We start from the raw sequence: 19212 nt of genomic DNA, 5'->3' as shown, positions 1-19212 counted from the left end.
TCTCTCAGGGTATATGCCCAGTAGCGGGATTGCTGGGTCGCACGATAGCTCTATTTGTAGTTTTCTAAGGAACCTCCATACTGTTCTCCATAGTGGTATCAATTTACATTCCCAGCAGCAATGCAGCAGGGTTCCCTTTTCACCACACCCTTTTCAGGATTTACTGTTTCTAGTTTTTTTGATAATGGCCATTCTGACTGGTATGAGGTGTTACCTCATTGTAGTTTTGATTTGCATTTCTCTAATAATTAGTGATGTTGAGTATCTTTTCATGGGCCTCTTGGCCATCTGTATATCTTCCTTAGTGAAATGTCTATTTAGGTCTTCTGCCCATTTTTTAACTGGACTGTTTGTCTTTTTGATATTGAGCTGTTTGTATATTTTGGAGACTAATCCTTTGTCCAATATATTTATTATTAGCATAAAGAATGTTGTACATCCCTCAATGTGCAATTCTTTGAGCACTTTCAGTTAAACTTACAGAGGAGTTCTTAGATTCAATTGGTCTTGAGGTTGACAGATTTCTAAAATGACCCCTGGAGATCCCTCCCGCCTGCTATCCATGTCCTCTTGAGTGTGGGCTGGACATAATGACCTGACTCTAACCAATAGAATATGGCAAAGGTTATGGGATGGTACTTTTTTAAAAATTTTATTTATTTATTTATTTTTATTTTTATTTTTGCTGTGTTGGGTCAATTTCTGTGCGAGGGCTTTCTCTAGTTGCGGCAAGCGGGGGCCACTCTTCATCGCGGTGCGCGGGCCTCTCACTATTGCGGCCTCTCTTGTTGCGGAGCACAGGCTCCAGACGCGCAGGCTCAGTAGTTGTGGCTCACGGGCCTAGTTGCTCTGCGGCATGTGGGATCTTCCCAGATCAGGGCTCGAACCCGTGTCCCCTACATTAGCAGGCAGATTCTCAACCACTGCGCCACCCGGGAAGCCCGATGGGATGGTACTTCTGTGATTAGGTTACAAAAGGTTGTGACCTCTGTCTTGCTAGCAGACTCTCTCTATTGCCCTCATGGCTTGCTCTCTTTGAGAAGGAAGCCACCATATTGGAGAAGCCCACATGACAAGGCAGCTTCTGGCCGACAGTCAGTAAAGAACTGAGGCTCTTAGTCCCCCAGCCAGTGAGGAGCTGCATCCTGCCAATGACATGAAAGCCTTGCCCAGATGAGCCTTGAAATGACCAGACCCTAAGCAACACCTTGATTGAGAGAACTTGAAACCGAGGACCCAGCTAAGTCATGGCCAAATTCCAGACCCACAGAAACTGTGAGATGATAAGTGTGTGTTGCTTTAAGCTGCTAAGTTTTGGGGCAATTTGTTAGGCAACAATGGGTAACTAAAACAGTTCTTTAGGACTTGGAAACCAGAGAAGACAATCGGTTTTATGTGTTTACCCAGTACCGAGCACATAGAAAGTGCCCTATCAAAGTCAGCTATAATCATCCTCACCATTATTACTACTATCATCACTGCTGTAAATCCAAAAAGCTGGGAAAGACCCAGGATTTCCAACGGAAAGGTCTGCACTAGGACTTGGGTCCCAAGAACAGGTAAATGGTAGAGCCCCCGAGCTACAATTAAGTATTAGAGTAAGGAGGGATAACATTCTCATTGAGAACTGCCCATAAAAGCGCATAGGGTTGGGCTTCTTTGTTTTAAACCAAAACTTGAGGATTAGTCAGGCTGGGCCTTATGACAGTTCAGGCCTATAGTTCCTGGGATCACATGAATATCTGAGTAAGGAAGTATCTCTATGTTTTCTCTCCTCCAGTTCCAATAAAGGGTAGCTAGTGCCTTATAGCTTGTCAAATAGGTTCTTCCTCTCCAACACCCTTTAAGGAGGTGTGTGTCATTCCAGAGCAGTGTATTTTGTTGTGGTGGTTGGTTTTTTGCTTCTTTGTTTTGGTGAGAAATTGAATAGGAAAGAGCAAGATCAGGAAGTGGCAGAAGGGTGGAAGATCTTAGTTATTTTATATAAAATTTATATAAAATAAAGAGTGAGTCCCTGGGCTCAGAGTATTTAAGGAGTTTATCTGGGATGAGATGGGGCCCCAAAGAGGAAGTATAGGAGAATCTGTAGTATATGAAGAAAGTAGATGAGAAAGGGGGGGTGAGGCAAAAATCAGTATAGAAATATGAAGTATTAGGACTTCCCTGGTGGTGCAGTTGTTATGAATCTGCCTGCCAGTGCAGGGGACATGGGTTCGATCTCTGGTCTGGGAAGATCCCACATGCCACAGAGCAGCTAAGCCTGTGAGCCACAAGTACTGAGCCCGCGTGTCACAACTACTGAAACCTGTGCACCTAGAGCCCGAGCTCTGCAACAAGAGAAGCCACCGCAATGAGAAGCCCGTGCACCGCAACGAAGAGTAGCCCCCACTCGCCGCAACTAGATAAAGCCCTCACGCAGCAACAAAGACCCAACGCAGCCAAAAATAAATAAATTAACTAATTAACTTTTTAAAAAAAGAAAGAAAGAAATATGAAGTATTTCTGAGAACGTGTGTGTCTCCTTCATGGTTCTTGAGACACACTAGTGAAGGATTTATGTGGAAGTTATTTTTGCATGATTGTGTTTATTATTATAATTAAATATATAAATTATTAATTTTTTTTTTTTTACTGTGATTCTCCTTCAGTTCTGAACCACATGCATCACTGCTCTATGAGCATTATTCCCCTCTGATACCTCAAAAATGACCAAGGATAACTAAAACCAGTGATCTGTAGTTTTAAATAATCCTAATTACTTGTGGTTTCCCTGTTTCTTTGTGCTGTGGTATATGCCCTCTTTCCCCACAATCACTAGCAGTGGAAACAGTTTTGAAAAGTGAAAAATGAAAGAAGGTGTGTGCTTGCTTGTGTGATACTACAGTAGCACGAACATTGAGAGGAAGCCTTCTGGTCTTCCTCAGCCTTGAAGGGGCAGAAACCCCAGCAGAAGAGCAGTTGTAATGATAGAGAGGGAAAAAAAAAGCAGGCCAGATCCTCAGAACTGGGGAAAAAATGAAAACATCCAACAAACAGCCAAACACCAAAAATATCACCTTAAAGAGTCAGTTTCAGGAGACCTTTGGGCCTCTGGCTGGCCTTCCTTAGGCTGGGCCCTGTCTTCCGGCTCTGCCTTCACTCCTAGGCCTCCTTTCCTGTGCTCACCCACCTTGCCACTTAGCCAGCACTCAGTGTGAGGGGAAGAGGCCAATGATACTGACTCCATTTCAGGCAGAGAAACTGCAAGAGGGAGAGATGGATGACTCATCTAAGTTAAGATGGTCAGCATGGGATTGATGAGAAAATGGATACTCTGGGAGGAGTGTGGACAGAGGCCCACCTTCTATAAAGAAACGTTCTGGGACCCAGTGGAAGCCAAGATCCCCCATCCCAATTCCCATCCCCTCCACAAGAGATTCACCTAAGAAATGATGTCTTCCTTCTAAACCAGTTTATTTATTATTATCATTCATTAAAATTCACCAATCAACAGTAGTGCCTGACTTGGCAGTAGGCAGTAACATGTTATTTGGTGGACAGCCCAACTATCTTAAAACGTAATCACTCTTTCAACACTCTGTTCCTTTGAGCATGACTGACCCACCAGTGCCGTTCTGAACATTGAGTGCAGCTGAGTTCCAAGCACTGTTCTGCCTTCTACCTCCGAGCCTCCAAAACCTCACCCTTTTTTCAAACTCTCCAGTGTAAGATGTGTCTTGGAACTTCTAACAGCCCTCTGCACGCCCGTCTTTGTTGACTGAGCACACGGGCCAGCACCCTTCTCCTGAAAGCCGGAAAAGCATGTTGCCCTTCATGAGAAGTAGATGGGGACTTTGGAAAGAAGCTAATGGTGTGTAAAGGGTGTTGCGTAGGAGGGACATGGGGCCAAGACCTGGGACAGAGTGGCCAGATTTCAGAAGGTCACTTGGGTTTAGGAAGTGAGGCTCTGTGGGAGGTGGGGAAGGTGAGTATCTGCGCAGTGAGCGATGTCACCTGGTCTGATTTCATGGTGGTGATTACTGAGTGATTTCTGGATTAGCCTTTCACACGTGTGGGTTCACTGGGCACTGGCCACTTCCTCCTCCAGCTCCTTGTTTTTTTTGCTTCTGACCCTTTCCCCCACCTCTCTTTTCTCCCCTCACTCACTCAGGAAGGTTTAAATGAAGGCATTTTTAGGTCAGCAGAGGACAAACAGCTTCAGAGAGCAAGTGTGGTGTAGTGAGGTAAGGGGCTATGAGACCAGCACGCAGGACTCATGCTGCCCCTGCAGGGGGAGGCCCATGAGGCACTCAACTAGAGTACAGACTTCTGGGGGCACCAAAAACTCAGTACTCAAGATAAATCAAAACTTCAAACAATGTTTAAAAAATCAAATAGGCAAATATGGCTTACGAGCTGCCCCCTGTTTCTGTAAGTAAAGTTTTGGTGAGGAAATTGGGTCATGTCTGTGGACCAAACAAGACAAATTCTGCTCTAGAGAGAGCTCAGCTTCCAATTTAATCCAGAAACAAGCCAGAAGAGATTTAATTTCTTTATGGATCCTTAGAAAACTGAAAGGAGGCCATACTTCGGTGGCCACTTTGGATCAGAGCAGAAGCCTCAGGCCAGGGCAGCTTTGACTGCCTAGCTTACACCAGTTGGTGTGATGGCCAGTGACTTGGAAATATGAAGTGGGTTCTGTATCCCACCTCATGAAATTTTCTTTAATATTGATCTTCTATTTCCTACCTCCCTGGTTTTTAATACTCTTGGATGACTTAAATGATAGCATAATTAGATGTTCCTCAAAGATTTGGTAGAACTCACTCATAAAACCACAGGATCCAAGACATTTTTTTTCTCACTTTTTTATATCTTACAGTTTGGGGTTTTTTTTAATTGAATGCCAGATGGTATGCATATGATAGTAGAGTCTAAGGTAAGTAGTATTTATGCCATGCCTGGAAATGGGAACACCTCCTTCTGTGCTCACCTATCCGTGGACTGGGTCGAGTGAATCTAGTCAAGATTTGAACTGAGTTTGGGTTTCACTGTCACTATGGTTACCTTCGGTGCACTACTGGTTTCCAATTCTTCATGTGTTAACTGGTGCCTGGGGTGAGGGTTGGGTTGCTGGAGGGGTTTTTTTCAGTGTTTCTCCTCTGCTCTCAACTGTAGAGCTTCACTGTGGGCCCACAAGGGGTCTTCACACTCACCTACTCGCTCAGCAGTAGACTGCTGTTGCTTGAGACTGGTGCTTGCTAGCTGGGTGGTGGGTTCAGGGGCTTTCTCTGTTATCCTGTCCACCTCAGTCTTAGGCAGGCTCTGTGGTCCTGGGTCTTGGGGGTGAGGGCTTTCTCAGTGGTCCCACGATTTCTCCAACATTAGTCTCCTCTAAAGATCTGGCCTCAGGATGGTTCCCTGACCCTCCTCTTGAGGTAGAGGGTGTTTTTCCTTTTCGCTGACCCCAGCTACATGGGTTTCAGCTCTGTCCTGGGGGAAGAGGTTCTGCTGCCCTTCTCTCCCCAAGCTGTAGCTTAACAACGTCAGGTGGGGTTTTGACATTCATGTAGCAGCTTGGTGAAGGTCCACGGAAAAGAACCTAGAAAAGTAGGTGCAAACTCCCCTTGTGCCCGCAGCTCCCAGTGGTTCTGTTCTCTCAAGTTAGCCCACATTTAACATTTAACAATTCACTAAAAATGTTAACTGGATTCTTCCTACCAGCTTGTGTGACCTACCACAAGTGAGCCAGGGCTCACGTCCCAGCTTCCCTTGGAGACTCCTGTCTTTCCTTGGTCTTCAGGCTGTTTTCCCTTTAACTTCAGCTCTCTGATGGATTCAAGAAAAATTATGGGTTTTGTAGGTTATCAGACATTTCCTTGTTGGGAGAGTGAGAACAAAGCTCTTTCCAGCTTTCTACATTCTAGGCAGAAGCAGACCATCCTTGGCACAATCTTTTTAAATGGGGCAATTTTAATTACTTTTTCAAAGTTTCCTAGGGATTAATATAGTGTTATCTCCTTTTCTTGAATCAGTTTTTGCAATGTACAGTTTCCTAGAAAATGCACATAGAATATATATATATATATATGTTTCACTCATAATTTTAAAATCTCCTCTGATTCTGTAGGTATGTCACCTTTCCATTTCTTTAACATTGCTATTTGTGTCTTTACACTTTTTCCTTGATGAGACAAGAAAGCTATTTTACTAGCTTATTTCAAAGATACTTGTTCATGTACTGATCTTTTCCAAGAGTCAGCACATTTGGTTTTATTATTCAGGCCTTTTTAAAAAGGCCTTTGTGTGGGCTTCCCTGGTGGCACAGTGGTTGAGAGTCCGCCTACCAATGCAGGGGACACGGGTTCGTGCCCCGGTCCGGAAAGATCCCACATGCCGCGGAGCGGCTGGGCCCGTGAGCCATGGCCGCTGAGCCTGCGCTCCGCAATGGAGAGGCCACAACAGTGAGAGGCCCGTGTAGAGCAAAAAAAAAAAAAAAAAAAAAGAGCAAAATATATAAACATATAAATGATAGAAAAAGAAATGAAAATAGCCCTTAAATAATGAAAAAATATTCAACCTTACTTGTAATAGGAAAAACACTAAAATACAATTTCTCACCAGTCAGATTGGTAAATCTCAAAGTCTGACAACACATTCTGTTGGTAAGACTTAGGAAAAGGCACTCACTCTCATATGTTACTCGTGGGAACACAAAATCTAGCAAAATTACGTTTGTATTTTTCTTCTGACCCAGAAATCACACTTCTGGAGATTCGTTCCAAAGATACACTGGCAAAAACCCAAAAGTATAAATGCATACATCCACTCATTACAGCAGCACTGTTTATAGTTACATAAGACTGGAAACACCCAAATGGCTATGAATGATGGGTCAGAAAAAAAACTAAGGTACATCCACATAATAGTGTTATACAGTTGTAAAGGAATGAGTAATATTTTTATATTACTATAGAATGATATCCAGGATATATTGATAAGATAAAAAGTCAAAGTGAACAACAGAGTTTAGAGTATAAAAAAAGGAGTAGTTGATAAAACAATGGTAGATACATGCCAGTATAAATTTGTCCAAACCCATAGAATGTACAACATCAAGACTGAATCCTAATATAAACTATGGGCTCTAGGTGATAATAATCTATCACTATAGGTTCATCAGTTGTGGGGTTTGATAATGGAGGAGGCTATGCATGTGAGTGTGGCATGGGATATATGGGAAATCTCTGCACTTCCGTTCAATCTTGCTGTGAACCTAAAATTGTTCTAAAAAATAAAGTCTATTAAATAAAGTCATTTTTATAAAAGAATGGGATAAAAAATATATATGCATCAATGCCTGTATATTTTCAAAAAGAAACAATGAAAGTATCAAACAAAATTAATTTTTAAAAAAGTGATTACCTTTAGGAAGAGGGAGGTAAAAGTGTAGGAGGGACAAGACTGGAAAACAGACTTGTCCGAATGTGCCTTTTAAAAATAGTTTTGACATTGGAACTGACACACGCTTTATATAATTAAAACAAAATTAAATTAAAACTGAAAGACAGGGCAATCCCTAAATATTTTCTTTTTTAAATGAAGGACTTAAGGTTTCTGGTTCTGATGTAAGGAACTTGGAAGATGCCACACCATCCTAACAAATAAGGAGCTAAATAGACTGAAAAATCAACAATTTTCTTGGATCCATGAGAGTAGGGAGGACACAAGGCAAACCACTGCCTCCAAGATTAGAAAGACTGACAGGTGAATACAGGGAGTCATGGCTTCCTGGAGCCCCTCGAGGCCAGGAACCATGGTAGGGACTAGTGCCAGTGCAGGAAGACACTGCACTGAAAATTGAATTGAAAATTGCTGGAGACTCCCCGTGGACAGTTCTGAGAGTTAAAAACTGCAGAGGGGCCCCGTCAGAGGTGGACCCCTGCACAATATTGTGAGATTTACTTCTAGGAGCTCAGCCAAGTTCCCACAGTAAATACTGGGGGGAAATCCCCTCATGCTTCTGGCAGGGGGAGGGGAAAAGGAACTATTCTGAAATATCCCTGAGCACTCTGTTCTTCTTAATGAGGCCTGCCCTCAGGAGAAACTAGTTAAGAGGAGCCTAACCAATATGGGAGAATGGAAATACCCAACTCTAGCTGGCTCTAGCCTTTGATATGGAGGAAGATAAATACACAAATTCATCCCTTCTAGCCATCCTGTCCCACTTAAGGGGGGAGAAACAAAACAAAACAAAACAAAACTGAGAACACTTGTGAAGTTCACAGTCCAGAGGGCACAAGCTCACTAAAAACCTGAGACACAAACATTCTCATTCTATAGTGCTCCAGAACACTTCTCCCTGCCACCTCTCCACCACATTACTAAGGGCCTGTTTACTGCTATTCCTCTTACCTGGTACATCGTGTCCAGCTGTCAACAAAGAAACAAACAACCAAGCAAAAACAAGGCCTACCAAAGGGCAAAAGACAGCATTTGAAAGATTAGAACCAGACATTGTAGGGATGTCGGAGTTATCAGACCAGGAATTTAAAACAACTGTGATTAGTATGCTAAGGACTCTGATGGATAAAGCAGACAGCGTGCAAGAACAGTCGACAATATAAGCAGGTAGAAATCCTAAGAAATAACCAAAAAGTAATGCTAGAGATAAGAAACACTGCAGTAGAAATGAAGAGTGACTTTGATGGCTTGTGTAGACTAGACACAGCTGAAGAAAGACTCTGAGCTAGAGAATCTATCAATAGAATCCTCAAAATAAAAAAGTAAAGGGAACAAAAGACTGGATAAAAAAGAAAAAAACACAGAAGAGACTATCCAAGGACTGTGGGACAACTACAAAAGGTGTGGTATGTGTAATGGGAATACCAGAAGGAGAAGAGAGAAAGGAACAGAAGGAATATTTGAAACAATAAGGACTGAGAATTTCTCCAAATGTCAGACACCGAATCAGAGATCCAGGAAGCTCAGAGAACACCAAGCAGGAAAATGCCAACAAACAAACAAACAAATACATCTGGGCATATTTTCTGGCTACAAATAAAAAAAAAGAAATAGGAAACAAATAAAGCTAACTCCTGATCAGGTTGATAACCAACCGTAATGAAAATAATTATTTTAAGTAAATTTAAAATGCAGTATTTTCACTTAGTGGAAAAGACGTTAATGAAAAACAAAACAAAAGCAAAACCTAGGAATAAATCCTACTATATATTAAGTAGTCTTATTGTTAGTAAGAATATAAAGTATTATTTTCAAATTTTTATATGTGTATGGTAGGATAAGCCAAACAGGTTAATGTCAGTATGGACAAAAATTTCAGCATATGATACACATAAAAATCAAAGTTAAATAAGATCTGCATAGTCTTACATTTTAGCTTGAAAAAGCACTTACGAATTCATGATTTATTTTGTTGTTTATGAAAATTGCATATAATCTGGCACTGAAAAGCTTTTAGAAGCAAACAAACCCAACAGCAAAGAGCATCCCTAGCACTCAGATTGTGGTCTCTCCCCAAAATAAACAAACAAAACAAAACAAAACAACCATCTTTGTAAACAAATGGTTGATTCTAGGTCTCGGGCAGAAGACCTAGGAGATATAATAGTGACCCCCCAAACAAGGAAACTAACAAAAACTTCGGGAGTTATGCCTAAGAGGTGTAGGAGCAAACCTGAAGGGGCCCTTACTAGCCTGCACTCATCCTCTGCACTACATACTGACATTTTGAACCAAATAATCCTTTGCAGTGGGGCTTACCTGTGCCCTGTTGTACATGGTTTAATAGCAGCCCTGACCTCTACCCACTAGATACTCAGTCATGGCAATCAAAAGTGTCTCCAGGCATTGGTGAACGTCTCCTGGGGATCAAAATTGTCCCTAGTTGAGGACTGCACTAGCCCAAGAAGGGGCAACCTGGGACCCAAAGTTTCAAAAACTGTAATGAAGAGAAACAAATAAATTACCTAAAAACCCATGACTTCATATTTCTTCAGCTCTGAACAATAGTCCTCTCTGACTTTTGAATGCCCTTCCATCTATTGCCTTTGTTCCCTCCATTACAAAACTCTCTAGACAGATGTAGTAGCTTCTGGAAATATCTTCATATCTTTGCACTGTTTTGAAAGAGCTCCTCGGCCCAATGTTGCAGCTCATTAAAATAATATTCATCTGTGCCCATGTATGGTCAGGCCACCCAAGGTGGCTGTTCTCTTGGTCTCTGTACATCCCCTGCCTGACCAGTGCCAGCTTCACCTACACGCTACTCACCTGACTGACCTCCTTTTTACATACTCGCCTCAGGCCCCAGCTGATGATTGTTCTTATCAAGGGGGCAGTGAGGGGCGTGCCCTCTGCTGGTTTCCCTGGTAACCAGCGAGCGCACCTGCTGTCAGTCCCCCTATAACTGGCAATCTCCCCTCCCCCGGGAGTGAAGCCTGCCATGTTGTCCTGCCCGCCGTTGGACGTACACAGTGGGGTGTAGCTCCAGGACTTTGCTGCAGACAAGTAAGCTCCCCCATCGGTTAAACCATTGATGTCTCTGTCGCTGACCCCGGGCTCTTTCTTCGGTCTTAAAGCTGGGCAAGTACAGGCCTTGTAGGCCTGCGGGGTGCCGCTCAACAGCCCGTTTGAATATTCAGCCCAATTTTTTTTTCTTTTTTTTTTGCGGTACGCGGGCCTCTCACTGTTGTGGCCTCTCCCGTTGCGGAGCACAGACTCCAGACGCGCAGGCGCAGCGGCCATGGCTCACGGACCCAGCCGCTCCGCGGCATGTGGGATCTTCCCGGACCGGGGCACGAACCCGTGTCCCCTGCATCGGCAGGCGGACTCTCAACCACTGTGCCACCAGGGAAGCCCTCAGCCCAATTTTAAGTAATGGTGATTCTATTTTCAGTAATCCAGAAGTCTGTGTATTTCTTTCACAAGGCTGCTTTTCTATGTTATGGCTGCAATAAGCATCCCAGGTGAATGAAGGTTCTGACTGAAGAGCCGCCTTCTAGGGTGTGTAGAGTAGAATGTTGCAGACATGCAGGTAGATTATCTTCGTGTGGGAGATGCCTCTCCCCAGCGTAAGAGGTCTGGGAACCTCTTGTATCAGAAGCATCTTGTGGTTTCTTTTTCTTGTCACCTCTTCCCACTCTAATTCTTGTTGTTATATGGGTAGACGTATCAAGTTCTGCCCTACTTCTCTGCCCAGAGGCCGCCCTTCTGATAGGAGACCACCCAACTTCACTGGTTGAAGCAGTTGCTGAGGCTTTAACATAGGAGCAGACGTCATTCGTGCCAGAACTTCAGCGTATGATGCACATGCGTGGATCATGCTAAGCCCCTTAGTTCATAATACAGTCTTTTAGTTTATTTACCAGATAATTATTGACAAGGCCCCTCCCTACGCTGTACTGTTAACCCTGAGCTTGAAGTTCCTCTAGAAAGTTAGTGCACAAAACAGCTGTTACCTTTGCAGTGTCCTTCTGCTGGCTTTTCCCCCCCTGCTTTTATTGCTCTTTCAATCCAATTCTATCTTTCCTCTGTTTTCAAGGATAATATCTTCACATTATCTGATCTTTGATTGTAACTTTTCTTGTTTGGTATTTCAGTGGAATTTAGTGGGGAAGGAAAAGCAGACAGGTGTGCTCAGCCTGTCAATTTGATCCCCATATTTTTTCTGAGTGTATGAGTAGAACAACATATGTTTTCGAAAACATTATTTTTAATGAATGAGCCTTCATAGTTCATCATACTGGAGTGTATATACTAATTTTCTTCTCTTTCTTCACCACTAAATCATAAGGTCCTTGAGGAGAGAGAAGAATGTCAGCTTTGTAGATCCTTAAGACTAATTGAAATGTCTGGCATGTAGCAGTTCATAAGCATTCCTGATTCAATCTGATTTTTTTTTTTTTTCAGTTGAACAGGTGAGAACAAATGTAGAGACTTGGGGTAGCAGTGGAGAGAGAAAGCAGGGAGGAAGGTTGATTTGGGAACAGAGAACACTAACTGTGTGCGTTCCTGTGTTTCTATGTGATTCCCCCTCTCCTACATTTCTGTGCTATTGCAGCAGTTGATCCTCGTGCAGCCACTATGGAAAATAGTATGGTGATTACTCAGAAAATTAAAAATAGAACAACCATATGATCCAGCTATTCAACTTCTGGGAATATATCCAAAGGGGGAAAAAAAAACCCACTAATTTGAAAAAATATATGCACCTAGGCTCATTGTAGCATTAAGTACTGTAGCTAAGATATGGAAGCAACCTAAGTATCCACTGACGGATGAATGAATAAAGAGTATGTGAGATATATACACACACAGACACATACACACATGGAATACTACTCAGCCACAAAAAGAAGGAAATCTTGTGACAACATGGATGGACCTTGAGGGTATTATGCTAAGTGAAATAAGTCAGGCAGTGAAAGATAAATACTGTGTGATTTCACTTGCATGTGGAATCTAAAAACCAAAACAAAACCAACACCCAGATACAGAAAACAGGTTGGTAGTTATCAGAGGGGGGAAGTGGGTGGGTAAGGGGTGGGTAAAATTGGTGAAGGGTGTCACTTGAATAGTGATGAATGGCAACTAGACTTATGTGTTGATCACTTTGTAGTATATACGGAGATTGAATTATTATGCTGTACACCTGAAACTAACAATGTTATACACCAATTTTACCTCAATGAAAGAAAAAGAAGTTGATCCTTAGTTGGACTGGGAAATATGGATGTTGAGATTTTCCTCTCTCTTTCTAAAGCCCTAGAAATAAGAACCTATCTTTGGAGCACAATGTTTCTTTCAGCACATATCACAGTATGTATAAAATACTCCAGAAGGGATGTGTTTCTAAATTACAGGTGTAGTAAGAAATATAAAGATGGTGTTGATCTACCCAAGTTGCTCTTTACTGCCTCAGAAGGATGAGTCATTCTGTTTATGTTGAGAGACTGAAGTCAAGACTCCTCACAGCCAGGAGTGTAATCAAGTCGTGAAAATGCTATGATAGGAACTGTGAACTCTCATGGGATTGTGACATTCAGATTGTTAGAAACCTTTATGGAAGCGTATTGGGATGAATCGTTCACTACACTTGAACAAGTATTGGAAATCAAACCAAGAAGGCATAAGACAACATTATACTCACATATCATCAAACCTAGAATTATTTTTTCAAATTTTATAAATATAACTGGGAGCCTCAAAATCTGATGATTCCGATTTTCTATCCACAAAAACTGAAAAACAAATCCAGTCTTATTTTTTTTCTCTTTCACCCCCTGCCCTTTTTTTTTGTTTTTGACCATGCCATGAGGCATGTGGGATCTTAATTCCATGACCAGGGATCGAACCCGTGACCCCTGCAATGGAAGTGTGGAGTCTTAACCACTGGACTGCCAGGGAAGTCCCTCTTTCCCTTTTTTCAATGCATCTATTTATTTACTGTGAGTCACTGGTGTCTAGCAAGCATAAAGTTGAATAATTTATTAAAACGTTCCTTTCTCTAAATGAGAAGTGATGTTTATAAGTAAACTGTCATCTCTTCACATATAATAGTTTCATAGATTTTTTTAAATCAATAGGGGCCCAAATTTATTTCTTTTTTGAAAGATGAGTGAAAGAAGATTGGTGAGGACAACTTGCTGCTGATGAATAGGAAAGAGTTAGCAGTGAGTACCTTGGTTTAAATTGAAATATGTATAGTTTCTCACATCTCATGATCCAACGTGGAAAACACCTAAAACAATTGTGATAACAATTTGTTGAGTACCACCATGTACCAGGTACCACTCATTTACTATTTCTAATTCTTGCATCAATACCACAAGGTAAATATCATAAGCTCCATTCAAGATCGGAGGATGCTGAGTTCTGAGAGAATCAGTGACCAAGGTCATTTAGAGCCTGTCTGCAAACCCTCATGGGCTCTATATCCTACACTCTTCATTGTATATCACAGTGCCTCTCTTGACAGCTCCGTTTAAGTCTGATGATTTTACTTGATTAATTTACAAGTGATAGACATTGATTGCTGCTTCTAATGGATTTTGTAAAAATTCTAGACTCACAGTATTACCATTTACAAGTGTATCAATCAGGATGGGGTAGGCTTTGCTTTGTGGCAACCTCCAGATCTCAGTGACTTTCAATAACAAAAGTTTATTTCTTGTTCACTCACCATGGCCGTCATAGATCAGCTGGGGCTCTGTTATAAGTTGACATTATCCCAGCTGAGGGAGGAATTATTCTCTAGAGCATGAACAGTCACAATAGCCAAGAAGAAAGGTGACCTAAAGGGTCTTGCATTGGTGATTAAATTTTGTCCCAGATGTGTCACACATCACTTTACTTACAACTCATTGGTGTTAATTGGCCACATGTCCCCAGCCAACCATAGGGGACCAAGAAGTGAAAACCTGTTATAGACCCAGAAGACTCTAATAGCCAGAAATATTTGGTGAGTGGCATTAACTCTTAGCAGGTTTGCCCCTCGGTGCTGGGGGGAGCACAGAGAGTAAGGCATGGTCTTTGTCGTTAGAAAACTTAGTGTGAGACATGCAAAAAATCAACCATAAGGCAAAGGAAAATAAGTTCTAAACTAGTATAAGCATCGCATTAGAGGAACACGGAGGAAAGAATGATTAATTTTAAATGGTGAGACTACAGAAGCCTTTGCAGAGAAGAATACAGATGAGCTTTAAAAGCTTGAAGGATTTCAAAGCATTGAAGGATTTTATAGACCCTCTTTTCTTCTCATCATGTGTTCTCTAAATTAGAGTATTCAAACCGTGGGTAGTAACCCATTGTAAGGCCATTAAATCAACATAAAAGTTTTGACCAGCACAGAAAAAGAACAGAGAATCACCGCACATCAGGCGTGGCAGAGGTGAGAATTGTTCAGGGTAATTTGTTTCTGGGATGTGTGTGTGTGTGTGTTGTAAAATACATTTCTTACTGTAGATCCTCATCAAAAAAGTTTGAGAGGGGCTTCCTTGGTGACACAGTGGTTGAGAGTCCGCCTGCCGGTGCAGGGGACACGGGTTCGTGCCCTGATCCGGGAGGATCCCACATGCCACAGAGCGGCTGGGCCCGTGAGCCATGGCCGCTGAGCCTGCACGTCTGGAGCCTGTGTTCCACAACGGGAGAGGCCACAACAGTGAGAGGCCTGCGTACCGCCAAAAAAAAAAAAAAAAAAAAAATAGTTTGAGAGCCACAGGTGTATATGGGCTCATTATTTCTTTGACTCCCAAACCTTTGTCTTTACCTGTCTGTCTATATCAATTCCAAACCCATATCTTCAACTGCCTGCTTAACATGTCCGCTCAGAAAGCACAGAGCAGTTCACAGTCAGAGCTCCTTTTGCCATCATCCCTTCCAGGCCTGCTCCCATCCCTACCCCACTGCCAGCTACAAACCTCCCTTGTTTCTTTCATCAGCCATCTACCCATCTTTCATGACCATCTACCCACTAGGCAAACTGGAACCCTGGGAGTCATTCTTGGCCCTTCACACACTGCATTCTCTGTCTCTCAATTTTATTTCATGCCTATATAGCTTTCAAAAAGGTATCTTTGCAATAACTTTCACCCCTCTCCCTTACACGCTACCATCCTGATGCAAACTACTGTCATCTCCCTTCTGGACAAGGGCATTTGCTTCCTAACTTGCCTCTCCACAGCATCCTTTGGCCCTTTCCAATCCATTCTTCACTCTGCAGACAGAGGGATCTATTAACCATGTCACTGCCCTACTAAAATCGAAAGGAAGAGCCACAAATCAATCTGGCTTGAAAGGTGCTCCGTAACTAGTCCCTGACCATCCCCCTGGTCTCTCCCTCATAGCTTCCCATCTGGGGCTGCTCTCAGCCTTTCATACGTACCATACCATCTCATGTCTGGGTCTCTGGAGATGCTTTTCTTTCCAGGAGCCCTCTTCTCCCTTCATCTCTTAATGTATCCAAGCTTCCCTTATTCCTTGAAGTCTCAGAAGGCTGTCACCTCCTTAGGGAGGCCTTCCTTGGCTCCTGAGTAAGATTAGGTCCTTCCAACGTAACACATAGCACAATTGTAATTATTTACTTGTTCTAAGGTCTATATTCACCATGAGACTCTCAGCTCCGTCAAGGCCAAGAATGCATCTGCTGTGCTTCTTCGCCTTGGAACCACAGTGCCATGCCCAGGGTCTGGTACACAGCAGTGGCTCAATCATTCTTTTTGAATAGATTGAAGAAGACTGTATTTAAGACATTTCTTTAAATAATTACATGTGGCCAATTGTGATGTTACGTCCTCGAAAGAACACCTGAGTGCCTGAAAGTGGAACGTTGCCATGTGAGCTTTTCTGGGAGGTTTGGACTTCTTTGATATTCCAGATAAGGGCTGTCAACTCCAGCTCAACTTCATCTGTCTAACAGAAGCGTGTGTTCACCAGGTGTCTGACTGTGCTACTCATCTGATAGTAAGTTGCTGGCTAATCAGATCCCTACAATGAAATCGTTCATCCCCGTCGGACTTCTCTGTGTCGCTAATGATCAGAACACACATTCAGAGATGTGACTTAGTGATACCTGAAGTGGCGTGATTCTCTCTCTGCCTTCTACTGCCTATCATTCTTTTTCTGTCTCTTCGGCTCCCCTGCCAGCCTCAGGCCTACAGACAGAGAGGCGCCAGCTAGGCCACTGACTCCTGATAACGGAGGCCTCACTTACTTTACTTTTCATGCCCTTCAACATGTTATTCCTCAACCTGTCCCCAGGGAATACTAAAATCATCCGCTTGGCCTTGGCCTCTCTTTGAAGTTGAAAATTAAAATGACTTTTCTCCAGTTGCTTTAAGTAATATAGTTAAATATTACAGTGTGGTTGACCCCTGCCTCCCGACATCTCCCCTTTGACGTGATTCTGACCAGCCTGCTGATCAGACAAACGTGGGTGAGCTACAGAAGGGAGTTAGCAGGGAAAGGGACATGTTATACTTTAATTAAAAAAAAAAAAAAACCAGCCATTTCACGTTCCCAAGAAAGTTATCTTGGGACAGGCCATGGAGGCGCCCATACTGCATTCTGTAGAAACTACAAAGGCCAGGCCTCACTCGGGGTCCATCTTCCCTTCTGCACCAACCAGTGCAGGAGATGTGAAAGGGGCGGCTCCTTCCTGCTGCTGGTGAAGAGCCTACACACGTGTGGGGACTCTGCCGGTGTCTCCATCACTTGTAGCCCCAGCCCTGCTCAACAGAGAGGAAGCACAGGCCTTTTCCTACCTTTCCAAGCCACTGGTCAGAAGCAAAACACCCACTTGTTCCCCCATTAGGCTATGGGGAGACCTCTGCTGGTGGAGCGAGTTCAAATTTTGTTTAAATAAAGCCCCTGGCAGTGTTTCCCCTTCTCTGTCCATTCAGAGACAGAAAAGGCTGAGGTGGCTGCTGTGTCTTCTTGGCTTTGGGGAAGGATGTCTGCTATGGTTCCCAAAGCAGCTCCAGGGAAGTCATCACACTCTTAATGACCATTCTGCCTCTGGGGACTATTCGCCTTATCTTCACTCCTGTGAGAGTCCCCATCTTATTTTACGTGGACTCTTCTAATTATTTTCTCTCTCTACTTTGCCCTCTTCCCAGTGGAATATGTCTTGGCGAATTAATTGTTCTTGTTTCTTCACGTGCTTCCTGTGTGAGTGCAATGCTCTGTACACCAAACTAATGCAGCCTTGGCTTAGTTTCGGTTCCCTGGAAATAGGCTCTGTGATAGAGAGCCGCGTGCAGGTTCATTAGGGGGTGCTCTAGGGGGCTGTACAAGTAAGGATGTGAAAAAGGCAGAACTGGGCAAGGGGAAAAGCTGTCCCACGATGCGGCTGCAACCCAAAGGCCTTAGCCAACCGTGCAGGGATCTCTGCAGCTGGATGGCCCTCCAGAGGTGTCCCAAAAGGAAGCTAGGGGCCAGGCCTTTGTTTCCCTATATCAGCCGGTCACTGGCCACAGGCTGTCCTTGGGAAGGGGTTTATTCTTGGACCAGGTCAGGTAGTTCCCTTCAGTGGAGGGGAGTTCCTGGGGACGGGGACGGCAGTGAGCTGCCCATAGCTGATAATCCCAGCAACTGGCAAGGGATGCGGCAACCCTCATCTCAGGGAATACCGCTGCATTGGCTCCGAGGCTGAATTTGGTCTTCAGATACATGTTTTTCTTTCCACAGTATTTTAAAAAATGAGTGATTCCATAAAATAATCTAGATACTTAGCTTCTCCTAAAGTCAAAAGAACTGGTGAATCAGTCAGAGTCCAGGCAGGCAAAGAGAACCCACACTGGGTATTTCAACAGAGATTGAATGTCGTGGGGTCATTAAACAAGTGTAGGGGAGGCTGAAAAGTAAAAATGGGGGACATCGTGGTACCCACATGTAGTAACTACAGGAGGGAGCCACCGCTCCTGGGGTTGGTGGAATGAAGGGAATAAACAGGGGTTATCAAAACCCAGGGGCTCAGAGAAATCGGGTCTGTGGAGCTGGGTAGGAGGAGCCCCCTGTGAAGAGGTGGGAGCCCCTGGGGCAGCTGCTGGTTCCTTTGTGGGGATACAGGCTGATTCTGGGAGTGGGAAAGAAAGCTGGCATCTGAAACCAGATGTTGCTGCTGGCGTGAAGGTAACTGCCGGGGTGAGGCTGGCGCCTCCAGCAAGCAAACAGGCACAAGGGACTTTTGCTCCCTCCTGTCTCCCGCCGTCCAGGCTCCCTCTACTGCCCTCTGCTGGCAGAACCTACCAGGAAGGCGGTTGACGAAAGAGAAAGGCCCCAGCATCGCTAAACTGAATGTAGAGTAGATAATAGCTTAACAACCGACACGTCACGGCGATTCTGCATCCGTGATCCTGCATGATAACAATCAAGGAGCTGCACCTCAGCTGCCTTTTTTAAAAAAATTGAAGTATAGTCGATTTAAAATGTTGTTTCCAAGGTACAGCAAAGTGATTCCTTTATACATATATATCTTTTCATATTCTTTTTCGTTATGGCTTATTACAAAATGTTGAATATAGTTCCCTGTGCTATACAGTAGGACCTTGCTGTTTCTCTATTTTATATATAGTCGTTTGTATCTGCTAATCCCAAACTCCTAATTTATCCCTCCTCGCCACCTTTCCCCTTTGATAACCATGTTTGTTTTCTATGTCTGTGAGTCTGTTTCTATTTTGTATATAAGTTCATTTGTATCATATACTAGATTCC

Source organism: Pseudorca crassidens, chromosome 7 (genome assembly GCF_039906515.1).
Source record: "Pseudorca crassidens isolate mPseCra1 chromosome 7, mPseCra1.hap1, whole genome shotgun sequence".
Classification (NCBI taxonomy): Eukaryota; Metazoa; Chordata; class Mammalia; order Artiodactyla; family Delphinidae; genus Pseudorca; species Pseudorca crassidens.
This window is presented reverse-complemented; position numbering follows the sequence as displayed.